The sequence below is a fragment of the Hyperolius riggenbachi genome, chromosome 1 (genome assembly GCF_040937935.1).
Source record: "Hyperolius riggenbachi isolate aHypRig1 chromosome 1, aHypRig1.pri, whole genome shotgun sequence".
Lineage (NCBI taxonomy): Eukaryota > Metazoa > Chordata > Amphibia > Anura > Hyperoliidae > Hyperolius > Hyperolius riggenbachi.
This window is the reverse complement of record NC_090646.1, coordinates 86,618,190-86,631,069: the sequence shown is the minus strand read 5'-3', so window position 1 is coordinate 86,631,069 and position 12,880 is coordinate 86,618,190.

The following is a 12,880-nucleotide window of genomic DNA, read 5'->3' as shown; positions in this document are numbered from 1 at the left end:
AGTACAATATTTTTTAAAACATAATTTTTAAACGAAAAATTGTAAAATGTTTCTTTTTTAAAACATTATTTTTAAACGAAAAACCGCACAATATTTTTTAAAACGTTATTAATGCTTATCACAGGGGGTCTTAGGTTTAGGCACCACCAGGGGGGTCTTAGGTTTAGGCAGCACCAGGGGGTCTTAGGTTTAGGCACCACCAGGGGGGTCTTAGGTTTAGGCACCAACAGGGGGGTCTTAGGTTTAGACACCACCAGGGGGGTCTTAGGTTTAGGCACCACCAGGGGGGGTCTTAGGTTTAGGCACCACCAGGGGAGTCTTAGGTTTAGGCACCACCAGGGGGGTCTTAGGTTTAGGCACCACCAGGGGTGTCTTAGGTTTAGGCACCACCAGGGGGGTCTAGGGGTTAGGCATAGGTATAGGGAGGGTTCTGTGTGAGAGTAGGGTTAGGTATAGCTTTAGTAACATTCTTATTAATGTTTTATAAAACATTATTATAAATTTCACTTTTTAAACAGGGAAGATTAACGTTTTTACAATTGCCGATTTCATACACATTATTTAATGATTTATAACTTTATAAAACATTATTTTTAAACGAAATATAGCACAATTTTTTTTTAAATGTTATTCATGCTTATCGTTTAAAACCGTGCACCCTTTTTTCCCGGCGCCCTTTTTTAACGTACGCCAGAATCACACCCCTGAAACAAGCATGTAGAAAATGTAGTCAGAGTTCAGTCAGGGCACCTGACCTGCATGCTTCTTCGGGGTCTATGGCTAAAAATATTAGAAGCATTGGATCAGCGGGACAGCCAGGCAATCTGCATTGTTTGAAAGGAAATACATAGGGAATAAATACCTGAGATATAGAAAAATAAAATAAAATGTTACATACCTGGGGCTTCCTCCAGCCCACTTCAGGCTAATGGGTCCTTTGCCATCTTCCTGGGTAGATAGGTTGCCTGCATCCTCCATTAGATGCACTGATAACTCAACCAATTGGGAAATACTGAGCATGTATGTCGCGGCCGCGCACCGCGCTGCGCTCCTGTCTAAATTCCAGGAGTGGGATGGGGGAGCTGGACTGTGCCTGCACCAACTGGTCCCGACTTGACGGAATTACCAGTCTACCTAGCGGATGATGCAGGCAGCCTGGGAAGACGGCGAGGGACCGACTAGCCTAAAGGGGCCTGGAGGAAGCCCCAGGTATGTATCTTTTTTTTCCATTTTTCTAGGTCTCAGGTACACTTTAAGGTGACATGAAACTGATGTGTAACGATTGTGGAATCGCTTTCGTGGTCAGCGCACAAGATGCGCACTGACACAACAAAAACCCCCACAAGCGTATAATTAAGGGAACCCAGGCTAGGTGCAATGCACCAGCAGAGGGCCATTCCCACCGGCAGATGGCGTTGTGGAGTGCAGACGAGCACAATCGCTGCACGGCCACAGATGCCATCTGCCGGTGGGAATTGCTCTCTGCTGGTGCATTGCACCTAGCCTGGGTTCCCTTAATTATACGCTTGTGGGGGTTTTCGTTGTGTCAGTGTGCAACTTGTGCGCTGACCACGAAAGCGATTCCACAATCGTTACAGAATGACCAGCCAAACCGTATTTCCCAGTGTAGAGGGAATTTCCGATTTGTACGCTTTTGTCGAGTATGGATCCTATGTCTTTAAGAGCTTTAAAAAGCTAAATTCTGAGACCAAGACGGAATTACTCTCTGAATGTGTAAGATTTTGCCTGAATCCCACCTTTCAGATTACTGATCCGTCCACGTCAGCTCTCCAGTTTGCCTATGTGCTCTTGCAAGGGGATCTGTTCTCCTGGGCTTATAATGTATTAAAAGTCAATTCTTGGAATGATAATCTGTATCAATTTCTTACATTGATCTTCTCTCACTGGTTTAAGCTGCCTTGTTTACCACCTGCTCTGTTTGAGTCTGTAGCTGTTAATAAGTCAGCTGATCTATCCCTTTCATACAAAACCATGCAGTATGACAATCAGTTCAATGTTTCTGTTGCCACTTCAGGTTTTAAACAGCAGCCATCCAAAGTTGCTAAAAAGAAAAAATCTAAAAAACACAAACATCTGAATAAAACGTTTCCTAGTGATGTTGACAATGATGTTGCTCAGTGTCAGGATTTTTTGCCCCAATCTGAAGCATTTGTGGATCCCTTAATAGGCAAAATTATTTTCTATATTAAAGGAGTAAGAAAGTCTATGCATATTCCTGACCCCAACCCTTATGAGTGCTACTTAGATACCGGGTTGATTGAGCCCCCATTTGCTCCATGGGATATTGGAGCGTTGGTTGATGAGTTCGAGATTAATTGGAAGGCATTTTGCGATTTCTACATCACAGAAAGCGCAGAGATGCTAAACGCTTGTATAAATTCTGTGTACACTTTGATAGATTCTGATGAGTGTGACCAATGTTTTGTGGATCCAGTGGAGTGTGTCTGGCAGACGATCTTGGATGAGTTGCACACACACCAGTCAATTGATTTCAATAGAGAGACATCGTTATCGAATGATTGTTCCTGCCTTCCTGGGGTAAAGCATGTGAGTTTAGACACCGTACGATCTGAAATGAATGTGTGTACCGTTGTGGTTGATTCCTTTGCGAATCCTGAAGGATTCTCTCCTGACTGTGTGCAGTTTGAATCTATGCGATCTAATGCCTGTTTCTCGGATGTTCCTGCAAAGTGTGATCAACATGAATGTGTCATTCCCCTCAAAGGTAGACGGGATCCTTTGTCATCAAAAAACAGATTTTTAAGATCTTCCATCTATGATCCTGCTATGGGGAAAGTCCTAAATTATGCAGCATCAAAAGTAAAATTAATATGTCTAATAAAGTTTCTCCTGTTGTGGTCGCCACTTCTTTTGCAAATAAATCTATGTCTCATTCTGTTCACACCTGTGAAGGCCTGTTGCCTGATGACAGTTGCTCCGGTGTTTCTGACCTAAATGTCTTGCAGTCTGCTCCGCAGATCGCGGAGGTTTGCGCTATGGAAGTGTCAGTTTCACAACCTAAAGCAATCTTGGATTTGCAAATTTTGCGTTCTGTCTCCTCGGATTTGACATCGTTAGCCGAGTCTAAGAGTGAGACAGCACTTTGGTTTTGCGAATTTGACTCTGAAGCATCTTTGCTGTGTCCAGAGAAGGTTTCTCTGAGCCTGCCCTGTACCATGAATAACAATATGATGTCCAATCGAACTGACATTTGGGAGTCCCTTTCTTGCTTTGAAGAAAGTACTGACTCTCCACCCTGTACTCTGGATGAGTCAATATTGCCATGTACAATATCTCCTGCAGTGTCCCTAGAGGCTCGTCTAGGTATTGCTGCTATTCTCACCTGTTTTTCTGCAGTTTTGGAGTTGCAAGCTAGTTTGACTGCTACGCAGAATTCTGGGTGCAGTGAGATTGAAGTTAGGGAGTCAGTGTGTGTTCCAGTAAATATTCCTGTACATCCCGCTCAAGATGATGAAATTCAGTCTCAGCTTATGGTGGAACCATTCCTGGGACATCTGCCCTGCCTGCAGGAGGTATTTAATGTTCAGCCCTGTAACATAGATAGTTCAGAATCCTTCATAGAAAACTTGGAAAATGACATTTCTGAGGTCTTAGTTGATGTGTTGGAAGTTTCCAAGTCCCTCCTAAAGGGTGCAGAACTTCTAGGAGATACCTCCTGCCCCCCAGATCTGTCTGAGGTTTTGCCCACTTCGGTAGGCATTGCTCTTGTGCTGACTACCTTTGCAGCTCTTGTGGAGCTTCACTCATGTGTAGTCAATGATATTACAGTCACAGAAAATTCTGAATTTAAGTCCGAGTCTTCTTTTGAAAGACCAGTACCTGTGACCTCCACTCATGATGATTTTCTGCCCGGTACTAGATTTGGTCTTGTCGTGTCGGACTCTGAGGTTGGCAGTTCCCCGACATGTCCTGAGGTTTCTCCTGTGCTGGTGTACCCCAATGTGCTCTGTGACCCAGAAAGCCCAAGTGTGCCTCGGTTACCAGCATGCTCAGATGCTTTCTCGGTGGAGACATGCTCTGATATGGCCTGCCTCCTTGCATGCCCAAAAGTGGTCCCTGAAAGTCCTGATCTTGATGGGTGTCCTTGTAATTCTGAATCCGGAATAGTCATTGGTTCCATAGGAGGGCTTGATAGTTCTCCATGTGAGCCTGGTGATTGTTCTGCCCTCTTGGGATCTCTGTGGAGCTTCAAAAGGTTCTGGGAGATTCCGGGAGAAATTTTGCTTGGTACCCTGGATAAGATCAACAGTGGCTTTTGTGTTGTAAGGGACACTTCGAACAGGTATTGTGGTAGGTTATTTTCGGACGCTCCCTGGAAGGTGGTGGGTATTGTCTGGAGGGTGTTGATGGCTTCTTCTCTGGCGTTCACAGTCCTGATGGGTGTTATACTGAGACTGGTGGTACTGATGGGCATGTTTCGGTGGCTTTTGCTTTCGATGAGGTTGGTTTCGGCTGGACTGACTCTGGAATTGGGCCTTGTCGGGCTGTCCCGACCTTCATGAGTCTTCAGTTGGAGTTTTTTGGAAATACCAGTTCTGAGGGACATCTGGAATCCGTCCCTAGAGGAGGGGGTACTGTAAGGATCCGCTCAGCTGGCTGCACAGGCAGACAGCTGTTTGACCATTCCTTGTGTCTAAGGGATGCAGGACTCTGGATAAGAGACCTGGCTTTGTCTTGCAAGTTCCAGACCTGCTCTGCTGCTGAGGGATTTGCATACATTGGTTATGCAAATCATCTAGCTGCTGGCAGTATAAAGGTTGGGATCACCCACAATCCTTTGCTGGTCATTCCTTCAGGGTTTGTTGAAACACTCCTAGAGTGTCAGCCATGCTATTTCTTGTTAAAGTTATCTTAGAGTAATTCTTGGAACTGTACTAGGCAGTTTCCTAGTACAGTTAGATTGCCTATCTGTTTTGTCTGCCTGTTGCGATTGTCCTGTCCCAGCGGTGGTCGACAGGAAATCGTTCTGTTTGTCTGGGTGCTAACCGGGGCAGCGGTTGCTACCGGTAGCCCCTTCTGATCTGTCTTGCTTGGATCGCACTAGTCTTGCGCTAGCGCTGTGGATCCTTCTGTTCTGTTTTCTTGGATCGCACTAGCCTCTAGCGGTAGTGCTGTGGATCCTTCTGATCTGTCTTGCCTGGATCGCACTAGCCTTGCGCTAGTGCTGTGGATCCTTCTATTCTGTTTTCCTGGATCGCACTAGCCTCTAGCGGTAGTGCTGTGGATCCTTCTGATCTGTCTTGTCTGGATAGCACTAGCCTTGCGCTAGTGCTGTGGATCCTTCTGTTCTGTTTTCCTGGAGTATAGCTGGAGCAGCGGTTGCTACCAGCTATCTCATCTGCCTGTCTTGCTTGGATCGCACTAGCCCCTAGCGGTAGCGGCTGTGGATCCTTCCTAGCTTATTCCTGGTTTCCGTTTGTCTGTCTTGTCTGATACGAATGCTTGCTGTAGGCTCGGTGAGGTAACCGTTAAGCAAGCGTTTGCGTTCTCTGTTTCGTGTTTGTCTGTCGGTTGTTAGTTAGGCGTGCTTGTCTCTGTTGTGCTTAACACGCGGAGACCACGCTGTAAACGCGTTCGCTGTTGCGAATGAGTGCGGTGTTCGTGTTTAGTTAGCGTTTGTTATTTTCGTTACTTCTCATTGTCGTTTGCTGTGCCTTTGCTCCTCTCGTGTTTTGTTCTGATCTGTCTTGTGTCACTTCTGGTGATCGCCCTTCTCGCGATCGCGTTCCTACTTTTGTTTCTGCTGATGTGTGTTCACCGTCGCAGGGTCGCGACTAGATTGGTGAACACACATTCATCCTGTACCTGTGCTCTTTCTCTTTAAGGGCTGTTCAGCCCCACATTGTCTTGATCTGTACAATCCCCAACTGGCATCTGTGGCCATGCAGCGGTTGTACTCGTCTGCACTCCACAGCGCCATCTGCCAGTGGGAATTGCCCTCTACTGAAGCTTGCACCAAAGCTGGGTTCCTCCCTTCATACGCTTGTGGAGGATTTCCGCTGTGTCAGCGCACGCCTTGTGCGCTGATCACGGAGATTATTCCGCATTCGTTACATGATGTTAGAGAAATCTTGTACTTATTGCTAGGTATAAGAGTAATAGTTCATCGCAGTTTCCACTATTTTTTTATACATACATTTATGTAATTACCTGGTTGATTCAGGAGTGCTATAACAGCAGAAGGTGCTGAAGCTTTCTACCCAGCATACTCACAATCCTACCCACCTACTCGTTCAAAGTGAAGCATCTGGCTCAAAGATGCTGACATCTCAGTGAGCGGCAGCATGTTCTGGCCAGTGGAAAGATGCACATTTCAGGTCCATTTACAAGTGAAAAGTCAGCCATTTCAACTTATCACTACGAGGCCTGGAATGGGGAGGAGTTTAAGTATGCAGGACAGAGAGCTTAATTTTTTCTGGCACCTTCCGCTTTCTAGAGGATCAACCAGGAAATGACAGTATGTAAATGTACAGTGCTGCCCATAATTATTTATACCCTTGGCAAATTTTGACTTAAAGTTACTTTTATTCAACCAGCAAGTAGAGATGGCCCGAACTGTTCGTTGGCGAACGGTTCCCGGCGAATTTTGGTGGTTTGCGTTCATGGAGAACCACAAACTTTTCCGGAAGTTCGGTTCCCCCCCACAGTGCATCATTAGGGTCAACTTTGACCCTCTACATCACAGTCAGCAGGCACATTGTAGCCAATCAGGCTACACTCCCTCCTGGAGCCCCAACCCCCCCCCCCTCCCCCTTATAAAAGGCAGGCAGCGTCCGACATTGGAATCACTCGTGTGCCTGCAGTAATTAGAGAAGGGAGAGCTGCTGTGCAGAGACCTATAGGGAAAGCTTAGTAATACTCTTGTAGACTTCTTAGCTTCTTAGCTTGCTCTTTGCTGATTCTTATTGCTAAAAAAGCTCCCCTCAACAGCCGTTTTGAGAGCTAATCTTGTTCTTGTGATTTGTGTGTGTGTGTGTGTGTGTGTGTGTGTGTGTGTGTGTGTGTCCCACAGACACTTGTGTTGCATAGACAGCCTTGGTAATTCCTACTGTGTGTGCCACTGCCAGGCCCAGCACATTCAGTGACTACCTGTGTGTGTGACAGGTGCACATTGTAATACCCATCACTGCATATACCTGTTGTTCACTTCAGTGCACCCACCTACCTACGTGAGCGCACGCAGTGTCACTGTGCCTGTCCGGTACCTGTCTGTGTGTGACAGATGCACATTATAATACCCATCACTGCATATACCTACCTGTTGTTCACAGTGCACCCACCTGCCTACGTGAGCACATGCAGTGTCACTGTGCCTGTCCGATACCTGTCTGTGTGTGACAGGTGCACATTATAATACCCATCACTGCATATACCTATCTGTTGTGTTCAGTGCACCCACCTACCTACGTGAGTGCACGCAGTGTGATATACCACTCCGTGCATACCTGTTAACTGCACCTGTGTGACTGAACATTGTATTAGTCAAGTCAACTGTTGGATTGACGTCCTATCAGTTTTATCAGTTGTGTGAACAATAGCAAACAACTTTTTTTGGTTGTTTCAACTTGTTTAACAACAAAAGTTGTTTGATAATTGTGCTGCATAAAACACCGCTGTTGAGCACCTTAGACTTCGCTCTTCACAAACCTACAAACCCCCACCACCACAAGTGTGCTGGCTGGCCCAGCTGTCACTTCTCCCTTACTTTCTCAGCAGTCATAGGTGCTGCATAAAAGTCCGCTGCTGAGCATGTGTACGAGGCTTAAGTCGAGTTTTGGGGACCAAAAAAGTCTCCCAAAAGTGTGTGTCTCCCTATGCTCTAGGGCAAAATAGAATTGAAGCAAGCAGCACACTTGCTTGGCCTCTTGCCACAGGGATGTGTCTGGTGCACCCTAATGTAGGGGCTGATAGAAGACTGCACAAGTGTTCTTATTCATTTAAATGAAATAAAGTTGTATGGGGAAAAAAAGAGGTGAAAAGAAGGTTTTATGGAAAAAGAATGCTATAGATAAGTTAATTGGCTTCCCCCTAAAATTGGCTCTAGACTATGACGGACATATGACTATGGTAGGGATTTAATTGTGAGCTCTGTGAGGAACATTTAGTAACAAGACTACACACTCTGTACATCAGTGTGGTAGATGTTTGCGCTATACAAATGCTAAATTATGGTAATAAAATAATAGTAAAATAAGATAAATACTGATGAGGAACTTGATGTTGGTACCGCAGTTAGTTCCACAGGTACAAAATTCACTGCACCACAACTTTAACCACTTCCCAACCACAGGTTTTTTTCCCCCTTAGGATGCTTTCACAGTAAGACGTTACAGGCGCACGTTAGAGCAGCCTGTAATGCAGCCCAACTCACAGTAATGAAAAATCAATGGGCTGATCACAGTGCCCACGTTGCGTTACATTGCAACGCTGCACGTTATTTAAAGGTGCAGCATGCTGTGCGTTCTACGTTAGACTGTTTGCACATGCTCAGTATTGTGGGTTTTTTGGGGGTTTTTTTGAGGAGGAGAGGAGGAGGGGAGAGTCCACTATTGTTAGCCACATGGCAAATTAATATTCACTGCACTGCATGTAGTGATGGGAAGTTTGGTTCGATTCATTGAATCGATTCATTGAAAAGAGCCGGATTTCCCATCACTAGGTTCAGTCCAGCTGCTCTGAATCGATTCTGAACAGTAGAGATAGGAAGTCCGGCTTTTTTCAATGAATTGATTCATTGAAAAGAGACGGACTTTCCATCACTACTGCAGTGTTTACTTCCTGGAGCGGCCGCTGATTGGCTGGCGGGACCATGTGATGCGGAGAGCTCCGCTCACGTGGTCCCCGCAGAGTATCGGACAAAAAAGGCACACCAACAGCTGCACAACGCTGCTCACTCTGGTGTCCACCTCCAACACCACCAGGCGTTGCGTTAGGGGCACGTTATGCGACCATAACGTCCCCTAAAACGCAACGTCCTGGTGGGAAAGAGGCCTTAAAGACTAAGCAATTTTCACATTATGTTCCTCCCATTCATTTGCCAATAAATTTATTGTTACTTATCTTTCTTTGGGTTGTACTTTTTGCTAGGAATTATTTTGTTTTATATGCATATTAAAAGGAATACTAAGAAAAAAATGACAAAAATCATTATTTCTCAGTTTTCAGCCAGTATGGTTTTAAAATAAAATGTGCTACAATAAAATTAACACATTTTATTTGTCCCGGTTATTGCAATATTTAGATTGTGTCCCTAGTACAATGTATGACGATAATATTTTATTTGTAAATAAAGGTGTTTTTTGTCTGTTTACTATATCAATAACTACAAGCCTTTATTTACAAAAAAGAACAGTAATATACCCTCATGACATACATATAAAAAAAACCCCTAGGGTATCTATTTATGGCTTTTTTTTTTATTTTGTGTTTTGGTTTTTTTGTACAAGTGTTTTATTTTGGTAACTATGGGCTGGGGGAGTAAGGGGTTAAAAACAATAAAATGTATTTATTGCTATATATAATAGTGCACGTGAGTGTATTTTTATTTTTGGCCACAAGGTGGCGCCACACTTAAATCCTGTGTACAGTGAACAGTACCCAGGAAGTGTTATGTGTATCTATGTGTATCTGTATTACTTACACTTTGTGAATGAATGCGGCATCTCGCTGGGCACTGTGATTGGTTTTGGGAACAACTGTTCCCCTTCACCGATTATGGAACAGCAGGATGGCACCAGAAATGAATGGCAGCAGCATGGCAGAAGCGTGGCAGTCGCGAGCGGCAAAGCTAATAAACGAGTTACGCACATCTACGCCCCTGGTTGTTAAGTGAAGTTTTCAGGGAAGTAGATATACATACCAGCAGTAGGGAAGGGGTTTAAAGAGACACTTAAGCCAGAAAAAAAATTAGTTTGACTCACCTGGGGCTTCTACCAGCCCCCTGCAGCAGTCCTGTGCCCTCGCAGGCACTCACTAATCCTCTGGTCCCCCCGATGCCAGCTAGTTTCGTTTTTGCCGACAGGCCCGTCAGGACTGGCCACGCGTAGCTTTTTCTGCATTCCAGACTGTAATTGGCGCTATTGCGCACGCATAGATATGCGGCAATGCGTATTTTTTGTACGCGTTGCGGCCCGCAATGGCGCTAATTACAGTCGGGAATGCGGAAAAAGCTACGCGTGGCCAGTCCTGACGGGCCTGTCGGCAAAAACGAAACTAGCTGGCAGCAGGGGACCAGAGAATTAGTTAGTGGCTGCGAGGGCACAGGACTGCTGCAGGGGGCTGGTAGAAGCCCCAGGTTAGTCAAACTAATTTTTTTTCTCTGGCTTAAGGTTCACTTTGAAGAGACACTTAAGCCAGAAAAAAAAATGAGTTTGACTCATCTGGGGCTTCTACCAGCCCCCTGCAGCAGTCCTGTGCCCTCGCAGCCACTCACTAATCCTCTGGTCCCCCCGCTGCCAGCTAGTTTCGTTTTTGCCAACAGGCCCGTCAGGACTGGCCACGCGTAGCTTTTTCCGCATTCATGACTGTAATTGGCGCTATTGCGGGCCGCAATGAGTATTTTTGTACGCGTTGCCGCATTACACACGCATAGATATGCAGCAATGCGTATTTTTGTACGCGTTGTGGCCCGCAATAGCGTTAATTATAGTCGGGAATGCGGAAAAAGCTACACGTGGCCAGTCCTGACGGGCCTGTCGGCAAAAACGAAACTAGCTGGGAGCAGGGGACCAGAGGATTAGTGAGTGGCTGCGAGGGCACAGGACTGCTGCAGGAGGCTGGTAGAAGCCCCAGGTGAGTCAAACTCATTTTTTTTTCTGGCTTAAGGTTCACTTTAAAGGATACCCGAACTGAAATGTGACATAATGAGATAGACATGTGTATGTACAGTGCCTAGCACACAAATAACTATGCTGTGTTCCTTTTTTTCTTTATCTGCCTGAAAGAGTTAAATATCAGGTATGCAAGTGGCTGACTCAGTCCTGACTCAGACAGGAAGTGACTACAGTATGACCCTCACTGATAAGAAATTCCAACTATAAAACATTTTCCTAGCAGAAAATGGCTTCTGAGAGCAAGAAAGAGGTAAAAAGGGGTCATTTCTTATCAGTGAGGGTCACACTGTAGTCACTTCCTGTCTGAGTCAGGACTGAGTCAGCCACTTACATACCTGATATTTAACTCTTTCAGGCAGAGAAAGAAAAAAAGGAACACAGCATAGTTATTTGTGTGCTAGGCACTGTACATACACATGTCTATCTCATTATGTCACATTTCAGTTCGGGTATCCTTTAAAGAGGAACTGTAATTAAAAAAAAAAATAACGTAATTAATAAAATTGCTTATTTTTTACAATTTTAATTTATATTATTAGTCAGTGTTTGCCCATTGTAAAATTTTCCTCACCCGATTTACAATTTAAAATTTATCACAGGTGGTGACATATTTAGTTCTGCCAGATGATCGATCTCTGCGGTATGTTCATTTATTGAGAGTTCTATAGACAGTGGGAGATACTGCTTGCTTGGCAGTCGGAAACAGACATTATTTCCCACAATGCATCAAGGTTCACACACATTAAACTATCACGACCATGGCCCTGACATCACACTGTGAAAGCGGTTGCACCACAATATCAGTCATACGGATGTCTCTGATCACCAATTCGAGAAAAGGTAAAGATTTCTCATTGAAAGGGCGCTATAGGCTATTGATGATAGGGATGAAGTTCAATCCTCGGTTAATGATGTATGTTCACATCATGTCATGTGCACTGCATAATGCCCACACTACTATGCAACACACATCGGGCTTGATTCACAAAAGTGTGCTAAGTGTTAGCACGCCAGTGAAAAGCCACTTAGCACGTGCAAACTGGCTTTGCACGTGCTAATATCACTGGGGCACGGAAGGGGTGTTCCGGGTGTCTGGAACCCCCCCTGCACTGAGACCGGACTGGGGCTGCCGTGTATGTGTGTGCAGCGAGGGTCTGACTGGCGGTATGAGCAGGGGCGCCGCGAGGCCTCACGCTGGGAGGGCCTCGCTTGCTGCTGGCAGCTGGCAGCGGGCTTACGGGCACCAGGCAGAGCTGCGGGGAGAGAGGAGACTTTCCACTTACGGTGCCTGGATCCGGCTCGGCTTCTAAGTACTTTCTGTCCCGGCCGGCATCTGTCGCTATGGTAACAGCGCCCCCAGTGATGACGTAACCGCATGTCATCACAGGGGGTGCTCTTACCAATGCAACGCGCGCCTGGAGAGGCTGAAGATAGAAGCTACCGGTACGTGCAGGATGAAGGCAGGTAAGTGGAAACTCCTCTCTCCCCGCTCCCCCCGCCTAACCTATAGTGGGGCATATACCCATCTAATCTATACTGGGGGACATATACCTATCTAACTTATACTGGGGAACATATACCTATCTAATCTATACTGGGCATATACCTATCAAACCTATACTGGGCATATACCTATCTAATCTATACTGGGGGCATATACACCTATCTAACCTATACGGGGGGACATATACCTATCTAATCTATACTGGGGGACATATACCTATCTAATCTATACTGGGCATTTCAGGGATCCCCCCCTTGAAAATCCTGGATTTGCCCCTGAATATGCGCGCAAAAGTTTTGTGAGCGAAGTAGCGTGATAAGCAAAAGAAGCATTTAGCGCAAAACTTTACGCGTGAAAACATTTACGCATCCTAAAATAGCACGCGAACAGTAACAACTTTGCCGTGCAAACTACTTAGCACCCTAGTTTGCACGTGCAAAGCTTTTAGGCATGCTGTGTTAGCACCCGTTAGTGAATCAAGCCCATTGTGTGTGCACATAAA